The sequence below is a fragment of the Octopus sinensis genome, linkage group LG26 (genome assembly GCF_006345805.1).
Source record: "Octopus sinensis linkage group LG26, ASM634580v1, whole genome shotgun sequence".
Classification (NCBI taxonomy): Eukaryota; Metazoa; Mollusca; class Cephalopoda; order Octopoda; family Octopodidae; genus Octopus; species Octopus sinensis.
In genome coordinates, this window is record NC_043022.1 from 12,713,951 (window position 1) to 12,736,360 (window position 22,410).

The 22,410-nt window shown below is 40.3% G+C and overlaps 2 protein-coding genes across 3 annotated transcripts in view; one reads left to right on the forward strand and one right to left on the reverse strand.

Annotated features, from left to right (window-relative positions):
- LOC115224732 (endothelin-converting enzyme homolog) overlaps positions 1 to 22,410 on the reverse strand; it is a 154,199-nt gene that overhangs the window by 105,571 nt on the left and 26,218 nt on the right. The window lies entirely within an intron of this gene.
- The window catches only part of LOC115224733 (neprilysin-1-like), a 76,796-nt gene continuing 75,313 nt past the window's right edge, over positions 20,928 to 22,410 (forward strand). The window contains exon 1 of the mRNA XM_029795608.2: positions 20,928 to 21,298. The gene's annotated coding sequence lies outside the window, so the exon portion shown is untranslated. The remainder of the gene's footprint in view (positions 21,299 to 22,410) is intronic.

Below are 22,410 nucleotides of genomic sequence, written 5' to 3' on the forward strand. Positions count from 1 at the left end.
TCACGGACCATAAAACTCATTGAATGAGGACGGCGGTTTTCATTGATGTGATTTATTAAGCAACTCACAGGCCACTATGACACACACACACACAGATCGTTATCATCATCTTCAACGTCCGTTTCCCATGTTGGCATAGGTTGAACAGTTTGACAGGATCCAGCGAGCCACAGGGCAGCGCTGGGCTTCAATGTTTGCCTTGGCTTCTATGGCTCGGTGCCCTTCCTAATGCCAAATACTTTACAATGGCTATTGGGTACATCTTGTGCGTTCGTGTGTGTGTGTGTCTTGCAAGTTCCTTGGAGATCAGTGAGTTCTCCATCTAACTTGAAAGACAAGAAAAGGAAATGTAACAGACCCCTCGACTAACGGAGGAGACTATTTGAGAGGGGGAGAGATGGCACTATACAAGAAATTGAGAGACTAAAGTATGAGAGGTGGACAAGCCTAGCTGTCTTACTATAGAGTACATACAGGGTTACCCTGCATTATACAAGGATGGGTGGGAGCAGCTGGAAAGAAGAAAGGTGGTAGGGATAGGGTGTCAGAGCAAAGGTACAAAAAGGTAACAAACCCCTCTCTTCTCCCCCATTGAGCCACTGTCTTCATCCTCTCTTAATATATATCATCTTTTGAAAAGGAAAATGTCGACAAGGACTTTGAAATTGTTCCTTTGCCTTCACCTGACTTTCAGCCTTTTTCCACGTAAAAGTTAATAAATATGTGCTCTACAAATGTACTGAGTGATTCAATAACCCTTCAGTTTATTGCTAAAGTGTTTTTTTATGTATAACATAAAACAATCATTAATATATTATGTATAAGTCAGAGTGGTGTCCTCGATTGTTGCTATCACTATGTTTTTGGGCTGTGTATGCTCCAGCCTTCTTCAGGTGATTTGTGATTCACCTGGAATTAAACTCAGAACTTCTAAGTGAATGCATTGCATTCACCAGTGCCCTTATCCACATTCTATGCCTGTAGGCTTATGAACCTCAACTGATGCCTTAAGTAAGCTTCATGCCAAATGGATAAACAATTCTGTATTTCGGAGATGAGGAATTTTTATATCATGCATTAATATGTCATGTCTCACTTTGACTGCTACCTTCCTTACATTTTGGCTATTGAGTGTGATCGTTGCCAGGGATGCTGACTGTCTTCCGTGCCAGTGGCACATAAAAAGCACCATTCGAGCATGGTCATTGCCAGTGCCGCTGGACTGGCTCCTGTGCAGGTGGCACATAAAAAGCAACATTTGAGCATGGCCAATGCCAGTACTGCCTGACTGGCCCTCATACTGGTGGCACGTAAAAGTGCCCACTACACTCTCTGAGTGGTTGGCGTTAGGAAGGGCATCCAGCTGTAGAAATTTTGCCAGGTCAGATTGGAGCCTGGTGCAGCCTTCTGGCTTGCCAGCCCTCAGTCAAACTGTCCAACCCATACCAGCATAGAAAGCAGACGTTAAACGATGATGATGTAATTTATTTATTTTGGACAAGTCAGTCTCTTGCAAGACTATGGCATCAAGTTCTATCAAATGTGGATGGGACCTGTGAAAGAAGGAGATCCAGGAAGACATGAGACTAAGCAGTGAAGAATGACCTCCATTGGGACACACAGAGGAAATGACAAAGAACCAAGATGTCTAGTGATTTCCTGTGCTCGTGATAACACATCCATCTAAACAAAAATGAGATCCTAAAAGCATATCAATTTCTTTACTGCCCACAAGGGGCTAAACAGAGGGGACAAACAAGGACAGACAAACGGTTTAAGTCGATTACATCGACCCCCAGTGCGTAACTGGTACTTAATTTATCGACCCTGAAAGGATGAAAGGCCAAATTGTCGACCTCGGCGGAATTTGAACTCAGAACGTAGCGACAGGCGAAATACTGTTAAGCGTTTCGCTCGGCGTGCTAACATTTCTGCCAGCTCGCCGCCTTCCTAAAAGCATAACGTTTATGCCTATGCCCCTGTACACAATCTGTCCCTGATTGATGTCTCTTTCCCCCACTAATCATCTTCCTAACCCTCACCCCTCCATCCCTCTTGATTATGGCACTGTTCATTCAGCTGTCGTAATTATGAGAGCAGGGAATTGCACATATTTCACCCCCCCCCTATCATTCACCCTCCTTGAATCCACTTGGCTCCCACATTCTCAGTATCATCTTTTACCGATTTATTCCCCACCCCCGAATACCCCTCCCACTCCCCCTTTTCTCCTGAACATCCTCTCATTTTGCCAAGGGGCAGCCTCCCTCCTCCTCCTCTGTTCATCTCCCACTATTACTATTCCTATGTACCTCTCACCCGGTCCCTGGCACTATGCAACTCTCTGCAACCCCGTCCCCACACATTTCCCATCATCTGTGCTCTCACCTATTGCCTCCCTCACCCACTTCTATTTCCTCCACCTTCCCCCCACCAAACTGACATTCACAATTGACCATGCCTTTACTCTTTTACTTGTTTCAGTCATTTGACTGTGGCCATGCTGGATCATCGCCTTTAGTTGAGCAAATCGACCCCAGGACTTATTCTTTGTAAGCCTAGTACTTATTCTATCGGTCTCTTTTGCCGAACCGCTAAGTTATGGGGATGTAAACACACTAGCATTAGTTGTCAAGCGATGTTGGGGGGGACAAACATAGACCCGCAAATATATACACACACATGTGTGTGTGTGTGTGTATATACATATATACAACAGGCTTCTTTCAGTTTCCGTCTACCAAAACTGCTCACAAGGCTTTGGTCGGCCCGAGGCTATAGTGGAAGACATTTGCCCAAGGTGCCACGTAGTGGGACTGAACCCAGAACCATGTGGTTCATAAGCAAGCTACTTACCACACAGCCACTCCAACGTCTTCACCTCTATCTATCTCCTATTCACCTTTCACACTCTCATGAACTTACCTACCCACTCACCTTATCCAATCCTCTCTACAACTTATGTCACTTCCTGTCACTTGAGGGTCATCACTGCCATCTACTCCGTTTTCCAACAGCGGTCACAATGTAGCAAAACACCTGTTCCTGTCCCTGTATTATACCCTAACTTCTCCTCACCAGGCATAAACCCGCCTCTTTCAATACTACACCTCCCTCAGTTAAGGAGGTTTTGTCTTGCAAGTCATTTAGTGACTTCACTGGTGTTGATGCTCTGTCGAAAGCATTCAGAACATTCTATAAAGCAGTCCACATTAAGCAAAGTATTCAGCCATAGAAAACATACCAAGCAGACCCTGGGGCTTGGCTCAGTCCTCTGGCCTGTTGGCTTCTGCCAAACCACCCGACCCCTGCCAGCATGGGAAAAGAGATGGTAAATGATAATGTGATGAGGATCACACACACATCTATATATAATATGTCACCCTCATTATTATCATTTAACATCTTGTTTATATATATATATATATATATATATATATATAATATATATATATATATATATGATGATGATGATATGTAAATATAATCTGTGACAATTATTCAGTAGCCATGATAAAACTCTGAGTTTCGGATGTCGGGGCAGAAAAAATGGCGGCATGGATTTCCGTCCCGACATCTGGAACTCGGAGTTTCATCATGGCTACTGAATAATTGTCACATATTATATTTACAGATAAATTCCTCTATTTACATGATATCAAGGTCTCTTTCATTCCTTTGTTGTCTTACCATTTCTATCAATATATACATATATGTATGTATGTATATATATACGCACACACACACACACATATATATATATATATATATATATATATATATATATATATATATCTATATATATATATATATATATTCAATACAGAGCAAATAATTCATGAAAAAATAACTTGCAAAGATATAATTGATTCTATTATTATTTAGTGTAACAATTTAAAAATGATAATAACAGAATCAATAATATATGCGATTGCAGGTCCAAAGAAAGCATTAAATAGCTGAAGGATTAAAATTAATCAAAGGACATACGAAGTATGTCTACCTGCTGGAAATAAGAGTTGTATAAATAAATGAAGTGGCCTCACGATTAGGTGTTGAGTCGATGATCATAAGATCAGGCCATGGGTTCGATTACTCCTGGACTGGGCAGCAGGCTGTATCTTTGAACAAGGAACATCATTTCACATGACTCCACTCTTAGCTAAAAATGAACACAAGCCAGCTACTACCTCTCTCTCTCTCTCTCTCTCTCTCTTCCCAGTTATCACAGGCTTGAAGTTCTGCTGGACCAAGGAAGGGGAAGGCTGAGCGGGTAACTATATCCACTTGCAACTACATAAGTGTCTAAATTGAAAGGCAAAACCATGGAACAAGCTACAAGTTTGTAACGGGAAGCTTTACAAAAATAAACAAAAGACGAAGGCAGGTGGAGTACAAACAAACAAATGTATTAGTATAGCGCTCAGGAATAGAAATAGAAAAAGTCTTTTACGTTTCGAGCCTACGCTCTTCGACAGAAAGATACACAGAAAAAAACAAGGAGAGAAAAAAATGCGTGTAGGAGCTAACGATCTATCATGGCGTCCTGACTTCGGACAGTGGTCAGTTTGTACTTGGTTACAAGTGACAGCTAACCATGTGTGTGTGTGTGTGTGCATTATAAAATTTTTAGGACCTGATAGAATCAAGGTGTTTAAATAGCAAAGGCACCAAGGTAGAGTCAGGAACAGTGCACCAGTGCACTAACGATGTGTATGGATACATGCATACTTACTAAAGCAAATACGATTTTGTTGTAGGGAATTAGTAATAATGGTACACCCCTCCCCCATGACAAATGGAATAACCTAGTCACTATAAGTAAAGAGAAGTACGTGAAGTACGAGAGTACATAGTAGGCAGTCAGGGATAGCCGTGTCTTTACTGGTTTTACTAAGTATACTGTAAACCAAAGTGGGCATTATATCAATTCAACAGTTTAAGGCCTCTCCTATCATGCACACATTCACAAGTACTGACCAAATATACAATGTGTACGCAAAGTCACACGGGAGTTCACTCATGGCACGTATTCCACTGCTGGCTCTATTTAATTGATCAATGAAAACATTTCATCAATTTGAAAGAAACCACTCTCTTCAGATGCAGATGACCACATAGATTTCAAACGTAAAAGATAAGCCATTTCTAACAAATTTACATTTAATAATATAAACTAAAATGTATCAACACCTGTAGATCTTTGTTACTTATTTACATTCTGTTCCCCTAACTTAGAGCTGTGTGGACTGTACTCAACTGGCAAAGTGCCTCAATTTAAGGACCTAATTCAACTGAATCTTAATATTATATACATATATATACACACACACAAATACACACATGCACTCTGACCTGGATAACCAGGTTGGAGTCCCTTGATATCATCATCATCATCATTTAATATCTGTGTTCCATGCTGGCATAGATTAAATGGTTTGACAGGACCCAATTAGTCCAAAGATTGCATCTTGCTCCACAGTCTGCCTTGGCATGGCTTCTACTGATGGAAGCCCTTCCCAATGCCAACCACTTAGTAGAGTGTAGTGGGTGATTCTCCTGGTGCTAGCACTAGTGAGATCTCCATATAACTTGTAAGACTGAAATCCCCTTCAACTGAATGGAGGTACAGTTGAGAGGAAGAAGATGAGGAGTTAAATATATGACAGAAGGGGCCAGAACAGAATAGATTTCTTGCTGCAGAGGAGCTACATGACTACTCACATCATAACAGAGAGGCTGGAAGACACCAAGGTGCAGCTGGAAAGAGATAATACAGTACTGATGAGGTGTCAGGGTGGAGACCCTAAATGTATCAAAATATTAACATTTTGAAACTTGCCATTCTTTGCAGTCACAACATAAAAACGAACTATTTTTGAGATATATTGTTTGATGTCTATTTGGTAATCCAGTGCTGGTGTCATCCACAACAGCTTCATGAAATGATGAGTGAATTTGCAATTAAACAACCGAGATTGGTCAACGGAGACAGGCCAATTCTCTTGCAAGACAATGCTCAACCACATGTTGCACAAAAAATGCTACTCAAGTAACAGGAACTGTTCTTGGAAGTACTCTGTCATCCATCATATTCACCAGACCTTGCACCAACTGACTATCACGTTTTCCAGACATTAGACAACTTTTTGCAAGAAAAAACAGTTCAAATCTGAAGAGGATGCAAAAACAGCCTTTCGTGATTTCATCACCTTTTGCTCTCCAGAATTCTTTGCTGCCAGCAGAGATAAGCTACCGATAAAATGGCAAAATTGTGTTGATAATTTAGGTGCAAACTTTGATACACTGCATCGCTTTTTGCCGAGATAAAGTAAAATAAACTTTCAGTTCAAAATCGGACATTTCCTCCTTAATGACTTGAGATACATAACAGCATCAGCAGCAGGCAGTGATGAGGAATAAACAAATTTTAGGTTGGTTAAAATACATTTGAGACATATTTTTACTTCTAAACGCAAGAGGAGGAAGCACTGGGCAGATACAGTGTTTTTATACCTTTTACCATAAGAGAAAATTTTTTTCTCCATGGTAACTGCAGTGAATTTGCCTTTAGAAGTTAAAAAAATGCCACAAACATATTCTTCTGTATATTTATATATATATATAAAATAAGAACAGAATTAAACGAGTGAAGAACAAATATATTGTGCGTGTGTGTTTATTTGGTAAGAAAAAGAAATGACCATCCTGAAATATAACAATATAGAGGGTGTAATGGGTGAATTGTCCCCGTTTTATATTTTTAATTTTGCGCATGTGAATTGTTTGGCCACCATCTGTGAAAAAAGCAAGCACCGTGACACAGTTCACTCAGTCAGAAATTTACTGCCTGGCATTCACGCTGAAAGTTCCAGTATGAACATTTCAGTGAGTTTTGGTGTCAATCTGAGGAGGACATGTAACCGAGGTGTTTTAGAAGAGACCTGAATGTCAAAACAGATTCTGCATGGTGAGCTGGAGCAAGGAAAAATGACCCCAGTGCAAACCACACAAGGGTTTTAAAGACAGTCCTGAAGACACACATATAAAAAAAATATCAATATCCACCTTGGGCAAGTGTCTTCTACTATAGCCTCGGGCTGACCAAAGTCTTGTGAGTGGATTTGGTAGACGGAAACTGAAAGAAGCCCGTCCTATATATGTATATATATGTATATGTGTGTGCGCGTGTATGTTTGTGTTTGTCCCCCTAGCAATGCTTGACCACCGATGCTGGTGTGTTTATGTCCCCGTCACATAGAGGTTCGGCAAAAGAGACCGATAGAATAAGTACTGGGCTTACAAAGAATAAGTCCCGGGGTCGAGTTGCTCGATTAAAGGCGGTGCTCCAGCATGGCCACAGTCAATGACTGAAACAAGTAAAAGAGTAAAAGATCAATATCAATACCTGGGAAGATTTTGCATCAGATGGGAAGTTGCAAAGGAATCTGATTGCTTTTGGTGTAAAGAGAATTTGAGAACAGCAGGGTTGTATAGACTGAGTTGAAAGATGGAGAACACAAACCCTCTTTATGTGGAGGGTACGAAAGAGTCCCTTTCATGTGACCCGTGTGGTCAGGTTTACTTCTGAAAGGCACGCTTATCCAGCCACAAGCTCGACTATAAAGGCGGTGCTCCAGCATGGCCACAGTCAAATGACTGAAACAAGTAACAGGGTAAAAGAGAGAGAGTAAAGAGTGCTGTACAGTAAAACAGAATTGAACATTTGCATTCTTAACTTTACCATAACTATAGCTGGGGTAAGCAAAACTTTGTGACTAAATAAATAAATAAATGAATAACAATAATAATAATTATAATGAGTGTTAAAGTGAGAGAGAACTGAACATGGGGTTTCTTAAGTTTATTATAACATACAGCATGGAATAAATGATACTGTGTGGGTAGATAGATAAATTAATGAATAATAATAGTAATTATAATTAGCATTATAAAATGAGGATTAGACGTGTGCCAGGTTAGAAAACGAGTTGCTTATCTGAACATTTTCTCTTTCTTACTTCCACTTCATGAGACAAGGATTGTAGATATGAAGCAGAGGAGCTGAAGGGAGCTAATTTAAAGAGTGGGGGGGGGACGTAAGTAATATCCTCGTGTTGGCAAAAACAGCAAATGGTAAACGGCAAAATACTATTGCTGCCCTAATCCCTAGTTAAAGCTGATGTAGCACAGCCATAGACAAAGCAAGCCACTAATTAACATGTTTACCAAAATTACATAAAAATATCTTGAAATAATAGGAGGAGGAGGAGACCTCCTTCGGTCATGAATGTCCATGGGATTGCACCTAGAAAGTTACCCTCCGAGGCACAAGTCAGGGCAAGGTTGTTTATGGAAGGCCAGCAGTCGCCCATGAATACCAGCCTCCCCTCTCGATGCCACCAATGTTATCCAAGGGAAAGGCAAAGGGGCCGATGCAGCTTGGCACCTGTGACGTCGCAACTCATTTCTACAGCTGAGTTAACTGGAGCAACGTGAAATAAAGTGTCTTGCTCAAGAACACAACACGCAGCTCGGTCCGGGAATCGAAACTCACAACCTCACAATCGTAAGCTCTACGCTCTAACCACTGAGCCATGTGCCTTCGCTCTTGAATTACTAAACAGTAAATTTATTCAATAAAATCACCATTGGCTTCAACCACGGCCTCCAGACGACTTCGGAATCTTCTGCAATTCTTCAGGACAGTCTCCTTATTTAAGTTGGCGAATGCTGCCATAATCCTTGTCTTCAGTTCATCTTTGCTGTTACAAGGAGTTTTGTTGGTTTCTCGCTCAATTGCACCCCACACATAATAATCAAGGGGGTTGCAGTCTGGGGAGTTAGGTGGCCAGATGTTAGGGGTGACGTGGTCGCAGAAATTGTCTGACTGCCATGATTGGGTTCTCCTGCTTGTGTGGCATGGTGCAGTGTCCTGTTGCCAGACATAGGGTCTTCCAGCAGCCACCTTCTTGACCCAGGGCAGCACTACCTCCTCCAGGCACTTGATGTAGGCCTCCGTGTTGAGTCTGAGGCTGTGTTGGAAGATGAATGGAGGCATAACATCAGCATCACTAGTGATCACTCTAAACACCATGATGTTGACTGGATGTTTGATTTTTATCACCCTCGGTACATGTCCTTAGATTGCACTATCCTCAGATTAACACCCAAACCCTCTGAAATGTCACACATATACTAAAAGAAACATTGCACACATGCTAAATAGAAACTGGTTTATTAACAGACTGCCATATCATTAATTGAAGAGTGCTAATCAAGGGACCATTCTTTCCTGATGATGAAATATCACTTCCAGAAACACATTTGATGTCACATGGTATCACGTGACGACAGAGTGTCCTGGATCCAAAGAGATGAACTCAATATCTTGTGTGACCACCATTAGCATTCATTACCACCAGGCATCTTCTGTACATTGAATGCATCAAACAATTGATGAAGGCCATGGGGGATAGCAGCCCATACTTTGTTAAAACTTGCAATGAGTTGCACCGCAGTTGTCAGCCTTGGACTGATGTCATTTAGCCTTCTTTGGATTTCATCCCGCAATTGCTCAATGGGGTTCAAGTCCGGACTTAGGGCAAGCCATAACAGTGTCTGGATGTTGTGCTATTGGAAGAAGTCTGTTGTCAACCTGACAATATGGGCATGGGTGTTGTCATGGTGGAACATGTGATTCTGATGACAGACAAAGTATGACACAATGTGAGGCCTCAATACCTGGTCGATGTTATTACGTGAAGAGATAATTTGTAAGAGATTTTTTGTGTTGGAAAAACCAGTCCTAACTGTATGTGAGTTGATAATAGAGTAATACCTAGAATTCTTTGGAAAATTCCTAATAATAGCTTCATGAAACTGCAATGGGAGATTAGATTTAATTTGCCTCCTGTATGAAATAATTAGCCAAACATTTTACTACTATTCATCTTATTTTTAGTGTAATTATTTTTGAAAGCCTTAAATTTACCTTTAGAATGATAATAGGGGATTAAATAGGGGTTATCTCCCTTCCTCCGTTTAGTATCAGTGCATAAATTAAATTTGTTAGCATTAATTCCTTTACAACTAGACTAGCAGTATCGCCCGGCGTTGCTCAGGTTTGTAAGGGAAATAACTATATAAGCATTTTAGAGGGTTACTTCCTTTATATAACCTGAGCAAAAATCATTAAAAATGCGGAAAAATGATGGTAAATTTTTTTTAAATTGTAGACTCATCGTAGACGCACGCTAATACCCAGAAGGGCTCGATATGAATGACGACTACAAGATACCCGCTTTTGGTTAAACTGCACTGCAAAATGTAGGAGTAGTTAGGAATCTAAATCGGAGGACACAGAGTCTCACACACACAACTTCAATTTTATATATAAAGATTTCATATCTACATTATTGAACTTAGAATAAGACTGAGTAGAATCAATGTAGATAATTTTCTCTGTATAACCTGCTTTAAGTAAGGCAGAGTTATAAAATTCAACGTTATCATTGAAAATGTCAACATTAGGAGATAACTTAGATAATCTAAATGAAATATTCTTAACTAAGTTCCTAGTAATTGCCATAGAATGATTACTAAATTTTCTAATGTACTTAAGATTGGTCACTGGTTTATGATATGGGAAGTAAGAGTTATTGTGTAAGTTAAGCATAATATCTAAAAAGTTGGCCTTCGTCATATCATCATCAAAAACGATGCTTAAGCCCATTCTACAGAAAAATTTAATTAAACTATTCTTAACTTTTTGTACCTTTTGGTTGGAAACATTTTGAAAGTAAAGTAAACAATCATCACGATTATAGACCTCCTCTTTCTATAAGCTACGTCTGACGTTATATCATATAACGTTTTTTTCAAACAATATTAATAGCATTCAGTAAATCACTATACATATCCATCATTCTCTGTTAAAATGTCTCATTGATGAGTTTCATTTCTTCACTTCCCTGAAGAGAAGTGGTTGGCATTAGGAGGGATGTCCAGCTGCAGAAACTTTGCCAGATCAAATTGGAGCCTAATGTAGCCTTCTGGCTTGCCAGCCTTCAGTCAAACCGTCCAACCCATACTAACATGGAAAGTGGAAGTTAAACAATGATGATGATATACGATGGGCTTCTTTCAGTTATCAAATCCACTAACAAGGCATTAGTCAACCCGAGGCTATAGTAGAAGACACTTGCCCATTATGCCACACAGTGGGACTGAACCTGGAACCATGTGGTTGGTAAGCAAGCTACTTACTACACAGCCACTCCTGCACCTATTTATATATATATATATATATATATATATATATACATACACACACACATAATATATATACACATATATAATATATATATACACCTATATATAATATAGACATATATAATATATATACACATATATACCATTTGTGAAGACCTGTTGAAGCAAGTGAAAATCAAAATCAAAGAATCAAATCAAAATCAAAATCGATCCACATCAATGGAATTTGCAGTTTGTGGCACCAGTGCCGGTGGCACATAAGAGAACCATCCGAACGTGGCCATAGCCAGCACCGCATCGACTGGCCTCCGTGCTGGTGGCACGTAACAAACACCATCCGATCGTGGCCATGCCAGCCTCGCCTGGCCTCCGTGCCGCTGGCACGTAAAAAACACGATCCGAGCGTGGCCGTTCGTCAGCCTCATCTGGCACCTGTGTCGGTGGCACATAAAAATCACCCACTACACTCACGGAGTGGTTGGCGTTAGGAAGGGCATCCAGCTGTAGAAACACTGCCAGATCTGACTGGCCTGGTGTAGCCTTCGGGCTTCCCAGACCCCAGTTGAACCATTCAACCCATGCTAGCATGGAAAGCAGATGCTAAATGAAAATGATGAAATGATGAATACGTATACACATAATATATACATACATATATATACTCATATATAATATATATATATAGACATATATATAATATAGACATACATATATATATATATATAAATAATATATATATACATACACATATAATATATAATATATATAATGTTATAAATATTATATGTATATATATATATATATATATATATATATATATATATGAGAAATGATGAATATGTATACACATATATACATACATATATATACTCATATATATATATATATATAGACATATATATAAATATACATATATATATAGATATATATATAGATATATATATATACATATATAATATATATATACATACACATATAATGATATATATAATATATATGTATATACATATACATATCATATGCTATAAATATATTATATATATATATATATATTACTTATATATGTGTGTGTGGTGGTGTGTGCATGTTGTGCACTTGTCCAAGGTGTGCCAAAATTTTATTATTATTATCATTTAGTCCTTGACACCACTAATTCGTTCAAGACCATACACTACCATTTCCATTCACAATAAAACACCCTAACTCCAGGTTCCTTTCTTTCCCATCCTCCCCTCCACCTCCCAAATTCTTAACCTTCTCAATTCAATACTCCTTGTCCATTTTTCCACAGGTTTTGTATGCAAAACAGACAGGACCATCCCATTTCCTTTCAATACAATTTTTTCCCTCCCCCCACAACCTCACTTTATATATCTCTCCTTCTCTCTCTCTCCCACTCCCTCTTTCTTCCTCTCTACACACATTCATCCTCTTAAATTAGTAACCAAGCAAATATATTGAAATAGTTCCATCGACTGGTTCATATTTTGAAGGTCCTTCTTACATTATGGATGCATTTCCCATTATATATTACACAAAAACCTGAAACATACATATTAAATAAATTTTAAGATATTGCTATTTGGTTTGACTTCATTATTACTACTTACACACACACACACACACATATATATAGGTACAGGAGTGGGTATGTGTTAATTAGCTTCCTTACCAACCACATGATTCTGGGTTCAATCCCACTGCATGGCACTTTGGGCAAGTGTCTTCTACTATAGCTTCGGGCTGACCAAAGCCTTGTGACTGGATTTGGTAGACGGAAACTGAAAGAAGCCCATCGTATATGTGTGTGTGTGCATATGTGTTTGGACCTCCCCACCACCACCACCAACATCGCTCGACAACTGATGCTGGTGTGTTTACATCCCTGTAAACTTAGCAAGACTGATAGAATAAGTACTAGGCTTACAAAGAATAAGTCGTCCTGGGGTCGATTTGCTCGACTAAAAGGCAGTGCTCCAGCATGGCCACAGTCAAAATGACTGAAACAAGTAAAGGAATAAAGGTATGGAGTAATGGGTCTCTGATGCAGATTAATCAAATCTTGCCAGATCTGACTGGCCTGGTGCAGCCTTCGGGCTCCCCAGACCCCAGTTGAACCGTCCAACCCATGCTAGCATGGAAAGCGGACGTTAAATGATGATGATGATGATGATGATGATGAAATCATCAATGATATGACACCATCTCATTTGTCTCCCTTTTCAGTCGTTAGATAAATGCTCTCACATGGCTAAGAGTTGCTTAGATTTTTATCTCTAGCAATGCTGCTTCTGACTAGCACTCTCTCTGTCACTTTAGCAATGACTATACTTGTGCCTTTCACTTGTAAATTGCCAAGAGCCACCTTAATAATTTATATCATCATCATCATCGTTTAACGTCTGCTTTCCATGCTAGCATGGGTTGGACGATTTGACTGAGGTCTGTCGAACCAGATGGCTGCACCAGACTTCAATCTGATCTGGCAGAGTTTCTACAGCTTTGTTTCTGGACAGTTCCCTGGCTGACCAGCTCCTGTCAAACTGTCCAACTCATGCCAGCATGGAAAACAGACATTAAGCAATGAAGATGATGATGATGCTGATGTGTCATCTGAATCGACAACACTTTCATCAATTACAAAAAGGAGCCTATCTATTCTAAACATTGGGTAAACTATGGATAAATTTCTATCCAACAGACTTTCACATTCTGTATTTATTAGTAAAATATTCCAGTTTGATCTTAGTAAAAAGATTTAGACCAATAACTTGTAGATACAAGGTGAGCCAAAAGTCATGCACCAAAACATTTGATATTTTATATTACATTATTATTGTTGTTGTGGTTGTTTTAGTTGTTGCTCTTATTATTATTGAGTGAGGGAGCCATGCATGCCATCAAAGTGACACTCAGGTAAAATATATGAAGTCCAGTATACCCCCCCATCATGACTACCCAATTGATAAGCAAACCTGTGGTATTGAGCAGAATATTGGCTGTAGCCCATCTTTTATACTAAGACGAAACAATGTACATGATAACACTTCCGATCAGTTAAGATGAGAAGCTATGGGAGCCAGTGCCTGGTACTGCATCAGGGCATTTATTATTATTATTATTATTATTATTATTATTATTATTATTATTATTATTATTATTTTTCTATGTTTGACTTTTGCTTTGCATTTGTACAAGTTGGCTCCAAGTCTCACCCAGAGACCTCAAGAGACAACAAGTTGGAAGTTCACGTTGTTGTTATGCCTAGTGTGCCATATATTTTTGGGGGGGGTTGTACTAGTGAATGTCTAATAAATAAATAAAAAAATAATTAAATTAAATTAAATTAAATTTTTAAAAAATAAAATAAAAATTGTTTGTTTTAAACCTTTCATTTTGTTCATCTTGTACAATTATATGTGTATTTATCATTACTGTATTTATTTTATTCAATTTTAGAAAAATTGAAGCATATCTGACAATTCTGGAGCATACTGAACTTATTTTGTGCATGGCTTTTGGCCCACCCTGTACAATGAAGGCTACACTATGAAAATGATGGATTGCAGTAATATTTAAACACATGGACACTTCTGTCATCAGCACTTTCTTACAATCCTGCCACCAATCTGCCTGAAACCATTCTAGATTCTCTGGTAGAAGCTTTCTGTTTTGAAATTAACAACTTCCATCAAAATTAACTTATGTTAGACACTAGGCGTAGGAGTGGCTGTGTGGTAAGTAGCTTGCTTACCAACCACATGGTTCTGAGTTCAGTCCCACTGTTTGGCACCTTGAGCAAGTGTCTTCTACTATAGCCTCGGGCCTTGTGAGTGGATTTGGTAGATGGAAACTGAAAGAAGCCCGTCGTATATATGTATATATATGTATGTGTGTGTGTATGTTTGTGTGTCTGTGTTTGTCCCTCCCAACATCCCCGTAACTTAGCAGTTCGGCAAAAGAGACCGATAGAATAAGTACTAGGCTTACGAAGAATAAGTCCTGGGGTCGATTTGCTCGACTAAAGAAAGGCGGTGCTCTAGCATGGCCACAGTCAAATGACTGAAACAAGTAAAAGAGTAAAGAGAGTACACCAGCTTAATAATGACACAGTTACTTTATCAAATTCTTCATTATTTGGCAAAATTCATTGAAACAATGGCAGTGTATTTCAACTGAAATATGGTAAGAAAAGTGTTAAAGTAATCTAAATTAAAACCTTCTTCAACATTCCACATTAATTTATGTTCCTGACACTGGATTAATAAGCATGATGGAAGCACTCCGTCGGTTACGATGATGAGGGTTCCGGTTGATCCGATCAACGGAACAGCCAGCTCGTGAAATTAATGTGTAAGTGGCTGAGCATTCCACAGACACGTGTACCCTTAACGTAGTTCTCGGGGACATTCAGCGTGACACAGAGAGTGACAAGGCTGGCCCTTTGAAATACAAGGTACAACAGAAACAGGAAGTAAGAGTGAGAGAAAGTTGTGGAGAAAGAGTACAGCAGGGATCACCACCATCCCCTGCCGGAGCCTTGTGGAGCTTTTAGGTGTTTTCGCTCAATAAACACTCACAACGCCAGGTCTGGGATCGAAACCGCGATCCTACGACCGCAAGTCCGCTGCCCTAACCACTGGGCCATTGCACCTCTATTAATAAGCATAAAGTTGCTTGACTAAATTCTTCATTATTTTGAAAATAAATAGAAACAAAGGCAGAGAATTTCAAATATATTGGAATCCATGCAATTTCCTTAGTATAACAGTCAGCAAAAACCATTAAGCTCATAATTGTAAATGACTTTGTGTCTGTGCCTCTGTGTATTTGCATTCATGTGTGTGCTTGTGTAGGTTTGTATACACACACACACACACACACATGTATATATAATGTTTGTGTGTCCTCTTGTTTTGACATCATGTGATGGTTCTAAATGAGCCTCACCATCACACAAGCAAAGTTGTTCGTTTCCAGCCTTCCATGAAAAACACATCAGGTCATGAGAAATGTTATCTTGCCTGGAAATAGGTGAGGGTATCTCAACACAGAACATCTGCTTCATTGTAAATGATACTCGTTTACAACACTCGTGTGATATCAAGATGAGGAGGTAAAAGCATACACACCGCCTCACACACACACTCAAAGACATACCTACATCATCATCATCATCGTCGTTTAACGTCCGTTCTCCATGCTAGCATGGGTTGGACGGTTCGACCGGGGTTCTGGGAAGCCAGAAGGCTGCACCAGGCTCCAGTCTAATTTGGCAATGTTTCTACAGCTGGATGCCCTTCCTAACGCCAACCACTCCGTGAGTGTAGTGGGTGCTTTTTACGTGCCACCTGCACAGGTGCCAGGCGGGGCTGGCAACGGCCACGGTCAGATTGGTGTATTTTATGTGCCACCGGCACGGAAGCCAGTCGAGGCGGTGCTGGCATCGGCCACGAGTCGGATAGTGCTTTTTACGTACCACCAGACCAGGGATCCTGGCTGGTTCAATTCGATTTCGATTTCGCTTGCCCCAACATGTCTTCACAAGCAAAGGGGGTTGGCAAGGGTGCCTGTCGTACGGTCGCATTGGAGTATTTTATGTGCCACGGCCACGAGTCGGATAGTGCTTTTTACGTACCACCAGACCAGGGATCCTGGCTGGTTCAATTCGATTTCGATTTCGCTTGCCCCAACATGTCTTCACAAGCAAAGGGGGTTGGCAAGGGTGCCTGTCGTACGGTCGCATTGGAGTATTTTACGTGCCACGGCCACGAGTCGGATAGTGCTTTTTACATACCACCAGGCCAGGGATCCTGGCTGGTTCAATTTGGTTTCGATTTCGATTTCGATTTCGCTTGCCCCAACATGTCTTCGCAAGCATGGGGGGTTGGCATATATATATATATGTGTGTGTGAGTGTATGACGAAACCTCTTTCAATTTCCATCTCCCAGATCTACTCACAAGACTTTGGTCAGTCGGCAGCTCTTTACTTGTTTCAGTCATTTGACTGCGGCCATGCTGGAGCACCACCTTTAATCGAGCAACTTGACCCCAGGACTTATTCTTTGTAAGCCTAGTACTTATTCTATTGGTCTCTTTTGCCGAACCGCTAAGTGACGGGGACATAAACACACCAGCATCGGTTGTCAAGCAATGCTAGAGGGACAAACACGGACACACAAACATACACGCACACATATATACATATATATACATATATACGACAGGCTTCTTTCAGTTTCCATCAACCAAATCCACTCACAAGGCTTTGGTCGGTCCGAGGCTATAGTAGAAGACACTTGCCCAAGATGCCATGCAGTGGGACTGAACCTGGAACCATATGGTTCGTAAACAAGCTACTTACCACACAGCCACTCCTGTGCCTATAGTAGTAGATATTTACCCAAAGTGCCACACACTGCAACTGACCTAGAAACCCTGTGGTCAGGAAGTACATTTCCTCAGCCAGGGACATAACTACAGAAACTCGGTTACAGATGAATGCCATGTGAGAGTTGTGCAAGTTCTATAGAGAGGAGCTTTCATCAAGGTGAGAGTTAGCATGAAACTGAAGTAGGAATTTAGCTGATAGATTGGGTACCCATCAAGGTTCCATACCTAACATTTATCTGTTTTTACAATTCTCCAAGTCACAACAGAAGAGTTTAATGCCATCATGCATGGGACTTCTGTGTTCCAACCTTGTTCTCATAAATGAATTTGCGAAAGAATTAGAGAAGAAGTTTCAAACATGGAACCAAAAATTAGAAATAAGAGGTCTTGAATCTAGCAAGGGCAAAGGTTTGCATTGACAAGAAGGAAAGAAAACAGGGCTTCACTGCTCTCGGTGTTGGTAGGGGACATGTTCAAGATGCAGAAAAGGAGTTGGTAAGGATTCCATTGAGTGTCTCTCTCTCTCTATCTGCTCAGTCGAAGTCGACTCTCGGTCACTCGTTGGATCAGTGTCCTCCAGTCAGTTCTATCCTGGGCCGCTTCTTTCAGATTGGCTATGTCCATTCCGGTATCACTCTTGATGGTGTCAAGCCAGCGGGTTCTTGGTCGGCCGCTTCCTCTCTTGCCACTGACCATTCCGAGCATGATGTCCTTCTCCAGGGATTTTCTCCGCATAATATGACCGAAATATGCCAATCTATGCTTGGTGATCCTAGCTTCTAGCGACATTTTCGGCCTTATCTGCTTAAGAACCTCTCCATTGGTGAGCCTCGCTGTCCATGGAATCCACAAAAGTCTTCTCCAACAAGAAATGGCATGAAATCACCTGTCAGGCCGACTGAGAGCTTCTTGTGTAGAAGATTTAATCCGTCCATTCATTTTCTCCGTCCACTTTTCCTGGGAGGGTCATTGAAGGTAGAGTCTCTAGATATCTCCTCCCTAGGGTCCTACCAGAAGCAACCGCCACTGTCATTATTCTCAGGCTGGATTCTCAAGGGTGACCAACTGAAACTATGGATATTATCCAACCCTTATTGTTCTTAATCTACCCCTCGATCCCCTGCCAGTTGACTCAGCTTAAAGAACCCATCCGGTAATCCTTTTTTTACGAAATTCTAGCAACATGTCTCCAGTACCAGAGCTGTGACCACTCAATGCAGAGAAGTAGAGGCTCAACCTGGAGAAAGTCCTTGATCTCCAAGCTGCTCAGTAACATTACTCAAGTAACATCACTGGGGTAACCACACTAGAGTTACTGAGCTAATCCACCTTTCATCCCTGGGACACAACTCATTTTTGCCAGCTGAGTGGATTGGAGTAATCCACCTACCATCACTGTTGTAAGAACAAAGGTGTATATTACAGAGGCAGCCCAGCCATCATTAGGAGTAATAACGAAAAAAAAAGGTAAATCATTTAAGAAGTTAGGTCTATCTAGGCGCAGGAGTGGCTGTGTCTTAAGTAGCTTGTTTACCAACCACATGGTTCCAGGTTCAGTCCCACTGCGTGGCACCTTGGGCAAGTGTCTTCTACTATAGCCTCGGGCTGACCAAAGCCTTGTGAGTGGCTTTGGTAGACGGAACTGAAAAGAAGCCCATCGTATATATGTGTGTATATATATATATATATATATATATATATATATATATAATATATATATAAATATATATATGCATGTGTGTGTTTGTGTGTCTGTGTCTGTCCCCCTAGCATTGCTTGACAACCGATGCTGGTGTATTTATGTCCCTGTTACTTAGTAGTTCGGCAAAAGAGACCGATAGAATAAGTACTGGGCTTACAAAGAATAAGTCCCGGGGTCGAGTTGCTCGATTAAAGGCGGTGCGCCAGCATGGCCACAGTCAAATGACTGAAACAAGTAAAAGAGTAAAGAGTAAAAGAGTAAAGAGTATCCAACCCTCCATTGCTGTGATAGCCATGATAAAGTCAAGTCATAATGAGATAAACCTCTTACCACAAGGGGTAACAATACTTGAGGTAAGACAACAAGCAACAGGTGATAACACACTTGTAATGTGGCAGTAACAATTTATTGGGGTAAGCTACCCGCTATCATTTTGGTGGCAAGACTAGGGTTAAGTTAATGAGTTTACCCACACTCACAATTGTAGTAACAACATTAGATATAGGTTAGAGAAGTAACCCACCCTTCTTGGGTAAATATATGAGTAAATATACGACAATCAGGCGCAGGAGTGGCTGTGTCTTAAGTAGCTTGTTTACCAACCACATGGTTCCAGGTTCAGTCCCACTGTGTGGCACCTTGGGTAAGTGTCTTCTACTATAGCCTCGGGCCGACCAAAGCCTTGTGAGTGGATTCGGTAGACAGAAACTGAAAGAAGCCCGTCGTATATATGTAGATATAGGCGTGTGTGTGTTTGTCCCCCTAGCATTGCTTAACAACCGATGCTGGTGTGTTTATGTCCCCGTTACTTAGCGGTTCGGCAAAAAAGAGACCGATAGAATAAGTACTGGGCTTACAAAAGAATAAGTCCCAGGGTCGAGTTGCTCGACTAAAGGCGGTGCTCCAGCATGGCCGCAGTCAAATGACTGAAACAAGTAAAAGAGTAAAGAGAACCAGAAGCTGAGGTACCTTACACATGCAGTAACAACACCAAAAGTAATCTTGTTCTGTTAGTTCACCTACTGTTACTATGGTAACAATTCTTGGGACATTCTGAGGTAACCTACCCACCAAGCACTACAATAGTAACAGCAGTAGAGGTAAATTTATGAGATAACCCACCCGTTACTGAAATAGTGTAACAACATTAGAGGTAAGTTATTGAGGTAACCCAACCCACCTGCCATGCCTACAGGAGTAAGAGCAACTGAGGTAAGTTAGTGAGGTTACCTTACCCACCACTAAAAGACTAATGATAAGTTACTGAGGTAAGCCACTTACCACGACTGCAGTAGCAGCAACAGTAGAGCTTAGTACCTGAGGTCACCCACCTGCCTATCATCCCAGCTGTAATGGCAAGAGTGAAGGTATATAGCTGAGGTAACCCACCCTGCATTGCAGTGGTAGTAATATCAGTGAAGGTATAATCAAAGAGAGAAAGAGAGAGAGAGAGAGAAGGAGAGTGTAAGCAAGCAGCAATCACCACCACCACCACCACCACCACTTCCATCATTACTGTCACCGCCACTGCCACCACCAGCAGCAGCAACGGAATGGCAATAATATTATTATAGCTGGTGCCTGGTGCCTGTGTCAGTGTGAGGAGACATCTGGAGTTGTGTCTGCTAGCAGACGTCCACCAGATGTTTGATGTAGATGACATACGGCTGCCAGGAGAATCACACACACACACACACACACCACACGAAATAAAGCACACCGCTAAACGGAAACACTGAAAGTAAGAAAGGAAGGAAGCAAGGAAGCAAGGAAGGAAGCAAGGAGAGAAAGAGACGGGGAAAGCGAGTGAATTAATAATAAGCAGTATCTGCATGTTGTTGCACTTGTCCAAGGTGTAGCGAAATTTACCATTTTCACACGCACAGCATTTGAATTCTTTTGCTCGCAGACTCATTCCAGCAGCCAGGTTAGTGTCATTTGTTATGAATTCTTCAATGTGTGTTGTGTAACATCAACAATATCAATATATGCATATGCATATACACACACATATATATATGCATATATACATACATACATATATGTATTTATATATAGCTTAGCTGCAGAATTCTTCAATGTGTGTTGTGTAACATCAACAATATCAATATATGCATATATATATATATATATATATATATACACACACATATATATATATATATGCATATATATATCTATATATACATATATGTATTTATATATAGCTTAGCTGCAGAATTCTTCACTCAACATTTACGACCATTATTGTTGACGAATTCTTTTTGTTGTTCTTGTTGGTGTCGGTGTTGCTTGCGGTCATCGATGTTGTTGTTGTTAGTGCTGTCCTTCTTGCTGTCATTATTATCATTATCATTGTTATTGTTGTTGTTGTTGTTGTTGCTGTCATCATTGCCATCATCCTCTCTGTTTATTCTCTGTGCTGCTGCTGTTGTTGTTGTTGCTGTCGTAGATGATGATATTGCTGTTGCTGTTTTTTGTTGTTGCTGCTGCTGTCATCACTGTCATCGCTCCTGTTCTTGTTGCTGCAGCTACTGTTGTTGCTGTTGCTGTCGTAGATGATGATATTGCCGTTTTTGTTGTTGATGTTGTTGTCGTTGCTGTCATCGCTCCTGTTCTTCTTGTTGCAGCTACTGTTGTAGTTGTTGTTTTTGGTAGAGATGATGATGATGATGATGCTTGTGAATTCCTTCACTCTCTTCTCCTTCATCTTCTCTTCCAATGCTTCTTCTTCTTCTTCCATCTTTTCTTCTTCTTCTTCTTCTTATAATAATAATAATAATAATTAATAATAATAATAATAATAATATAATAATAATAATAATAATAATAATAATAATTGTGTACAGTGCTCAGGTGCACCACAACTCATCTAAAGTGTATATATAATCAGGTGTAGTTTCGGCGGATTTCGGAAAGCATGAGGGCCTTAAAGGATGCAGTCATCGTTATAATTAATAATCAAAAACAGTGAGTTGGCAGAATTATTTGCTGCACATTGGTTAAGATGCCTTAATGGAATTTCTTCCAACCCTTTAC